The sequence below is a fragment of the Mus pahari genome, chromosome 5 (assembly GCF_900095145.1).
Source record: "Mus pahari chromosome 5, PAHARI_EIJ_v1.1, whole genome shotgun sequence".
Taxonomy (NCBI): domain Eukaryota; kingdom Metazoa; phylum Chordata; class Mammalia; order Rodentia; family Muridae; genus Mus; species Mus pahari.
This window is the reverse complement of record NC_034594.1, coordinates 82826838-82831217: the sequence shown is the minus strand read 5'-3', so window position 1 is coordinate 82831217 and position 4380 is coordinate 82826838.

Genomic DNA, 4380 nt, shown 5'->3' with positions numbered 1-4380 from the left:
GAGGAGGAGGTGGAGGAGGAGGTGGAGGAGGAGGTGGAGGAGGTAAAGGAGAAGGAGGAGGAGGAAGAGGAGGAAGAGGAGGAAGAGGAGGTGGAGGAGGAGGGGAGAAAAAAGAAGAAGAAGAAAATGTGGTTCTTAATACAATACAAAAAAAGTTAAAGAATACAATTATTGGCCTGTGAGGCTGTGAGGCTGGTATTAAATGAGTACAATTTCAACAGAAATTTTTCTAACCAGTTAGGTCAGGTGTGTATTGTTTGTGCAGAGAGATAAGGGTCTGTAGAATGCAGAAGGTATTGGTTCTTCTCCAGATGGGCTAGGCTAGAGGGTATTGTTAGATGACTAATGAAAATCTAATGTCCAAAAGAGGCCTCTGGGTGTCTCCCCTTTGAAGCACCTTGTGTTCGTTCCCTTCTCTCTTCAACTCACATCACTAACAGCGGGTTTGTGCTGATGAGGCAAGCTTACTCAAGGCCACACAATTACAGGGTTCTACAGCAATTAGTTTGGGTGGAGAACATCTATTTAATATAGTCCAGCTCCAAGATGGATGAAAGTATTTTAACTTTAATGTCTCTACCTTGAAAACTCCAAACACTGAACCAGGTGTGAGGGAGGGCAGCTCTCAACCAGAGCAGCTCATCTGTCCCAGGGCTCAGTCGCAGGAGATCTTTTAGCATGAGGCAGCAGGCATTACAGATTTCCTAGAAAGGTTATCTTTGCTTTACACAAGAGGTATGACATCCATGGAAGACTTTTAACTGACTAAAAGAAAGTGCCTATCCTACCATAGCAGCCTGGCACCAGTAACTGAGTCTGAAAACAGAAGGCTCTACTTCTCTCCTTGCCATATGACAGAGATGTGAGTAATGTGTGTTTAGAGCCATCTGACATTTTCCCATCACTTCCATGTGCCAGTCATCACATTGACTGGCAAACACTTTATCAATAACAGTTGTGTTGTAATCTACATTCAAGTTTCTGCACACTGTATGATTCATGGTATCAAAACTGAGTCAGAGATCTCTAGCTCTCCATTCTCTGGCTCCCTGTGGACCAGCCTTCTTAGTGTTGCAATTAAATGTGTATAAATTTCCACCTCGTCTCCCAGAGTGACGCCCTTACACCTTGGGGTAAGTTGCTCTCATGCCTTCTTCAGTTCTCCCCAGCCTCTTATCTTTAAAATGAGGTTAATTATACCTACTTCTTTGAGAAGATGGGTACATAATTAGGCTGGATGCAGAGTCTGAGGATGAGAAGGAGTCTGTTGTTGTTGTACCCCTTAGTCTGGTGAAGAATTTTCCAGGTGAAGTGGAGTGTCCCTTTAAAAACCAAATATGGAATTACTCTGTTGTGATAGGGTAATGGTCACCTCTCAGCCATTGAGCAAGCATCATTTGGGTCAATATTCTATGATAGCCCCTGAAGAGTCTGCTTTTCTAATAACGTATTGCTTCGAAAACTGATTCAAAGAGAAAGAACATGTGGTTTCTGATTATTTGTTATGAATATTAGATAACAAAACAAAGTAAACATATAAAGATAAATAAAAAGAGACTTTTATTTAGCTCATAAACATAAGAGGAGATTGCAATAGAACCCCTAGTTAATTCATGTATCTTGGCTTATACTTGCAAGAACTGTCACCATCACAAAAGGAAAACTAATCAGCTATGTATGTTTCATAACAGGCAGCCAATGCACCACATTTAGAGTAGTTTCCCCAAAACATTCAGAGCTGAATATAATGCAGCTTCTAGGTCTAACTATAAATTTCAGGAAATAAAGGAGATGAGAAAATGACTCCACAGAAATTCAAAAGTTTTAAACCAAACTGCAGGAAGTTCCCTATAGCCCATTTCTTCAGTAATTAACTTCAAGGGGAAAATTAGCTAGAGAGAAAACCTATGAACTCAAACAACTGTATGAGACAAGTCAAATAATTGTCCTTGGTTGCATCTTGCATCATCCAAGCTGTTGAATCATAGTAAGGAGGAGGAGGGGAGAAAGCCAAAGAATTTGAACTCTCACAGTATATGGATGATATTTAGAAACTGGAGGTGAGTCGGGGAGTAACAGAATGATTAACACAGTATTTATGATAAATAATGCCATTTGAAGAATTAGGATGAATGTATATTAGAATCCTGTAGAATATCATTGCAAACTTTCTGGGAAAGTAATAGGAAATGATAAAAATTTATTTAAGCAATCTTAAGGTAGTTGGAATTTTTTATTTCAGTTATAAATTCTCTTCTTAACTAATAAAATGAATTGGGAGTATCAAATCAAATGCATTGAACTCAGAATGTATAAATACTTGAGCCCCAGGCTGGCTTAGAGGCAAGCCCAGGGGTCCCATGGAGGCAAAAAGTAACCAGAGCAAGCGTTAGTCAGAACTTGAAAACATGCCCTGTCCAATAGATATGAATGAGAGTGTAACTCAGAGCAAGGCATCTCCTAGCAGAGCTGAGCTTCCAAGGTCCCAGGAAGTCACACTTGCTCCTGAACCCTTCCACCACTCTACAATCAGAGGTGAAGAGAAGCAGCACTGAAATCATGTTTAAATAATAATAATAATAATAATAATAGTAATAATAAACAATATCAGTAAATAAAGACATGTAGTTCTAGGAAAAATCCAGAATACTCCCTTCACATAGATTAGTTTGGGGTTTTCTCTTCATTTTTCTTATATTTTAAAGCATGCCTCAATAAAGAGTTTCTAAATTTTTATTTTAATTTAGAAATTTAGAAATAATAATTTCTGGGCTGGAGAAATGAAATGCTTCCAAGCATGAAACCCTGAGTCTGTATCTCCAACACCACATAAAATTCAGGAGCAGTAGTGCACATTTAACCCCAGCACTAAGGGATGGGGCCCAGTTGTTTGCAGAAATGGTGAGCCTAGGTTCAGTAAGAGTCTCAAAAATAAGGTTGGGAGAAATAGAGGAAGAACTCAATGACCACCTCTGACCTCTGCAAATGCATACACTGAAGTGCACAGCTGCACACACATATCCACACCCTTGAAATGAATTTCCTACTTTGGTGTGGGAAATTCCTAAAGTCTGTGGACTCTTATCTACCAATCAGAAAGAAATAGATGAGGGTGATGCCACTTTGTTTACATTTCTGAATGGAAGGCTGTCCAATTTATCTAGCTCATACTACAGTGATTGGGTTTTCACTGAATCAGCGGGACCAACAAAGATGTTTAAGTCATCATGCATAACTCAAAGTAGAAAATGATAGCCTAAAAATGAGCAAAGTATTACCACTTCCAGTAGCAGAGGTCCTGATAATCTGATCAACATTTCCACTGAAGACACTCAGAAAATAAGACCTAGAAAAGTATTTAAAATAGCCTGCATGAAAGAACTAACCAGAAATGCAGAATCTTCTCAAAGTCCTAAGGAGACAACTAGAGAGATAAGTTCCACATTTGATGCTGTTTTTCAGCATTTTCCCATTTATAAGGAATGGTTGAGAGAGGGCATCAGTGTATGTCACAGCATCTCAGAATCTCCCGAGGAAGGAAGTGAAGGGGTATGGTATCAGCAATTGATTGGAACCAAAACTGTTTTATATTTGGTTATTCTTTTGTCTATAGTTGTTTGCTATTCTAAGACCAAAAGCTGTTGACTTCTGGTAATTAACTCCTGATGTTAGCAGAAGGGGATTAAGACTTAATTACTTTGGTTCCTTTCTCTTTCTTAACTCTTCGTGAGCCATAGAGAAAAAAAACAGAAAAGAAAGGAAAAGGAAGGGAGGGGAAGAGAGGGGAAGGGAGCAGAGGGGAGGGGAGGGGAGGGGAAGACGAGATGAGACAAGAGACAAACATACTCGATAAAGCTGAAGAAAATGACACCACCATTTTATTGTCGTTCTTAGTTCTTATATTTTCTCGGGATAATTGATCACATGGTTTTCCAAGCATCTTTATATTCTATAAGTTAATATCAACCTCAAGACAATAGTTTTATGTCATAAAATGACAGTTACAGCAGAAATGTTTACATTAAGTCCATTAAAACTAGTACCTGACTAAACATTCAATATCTGTTACTAGCTCCACAAGTTCATTATAAGTTTAAATCAATAATTCATCAACATGGTTCTGTCAAGAAACACATCATCTGCCTTGTGTCTCATTAGTTTTGAAGTTTTGGATAGATAAGCCAGTCGATATTTTTTTTTTCTGTCCGTGTACCTACAATAAATTGTCCATTCCCAGTTTATGACCTTTGGTTACCAGATAATGGTCTCTCAGGTAACCTAGAAGGAATGTTTTCCCTGATTGTAAATTTTGTTCCAAGCCTGCTTTCTTATCCTAGTACAATTAGCCCATAACATGTGAAGGTTTACAGAGCCCTATTT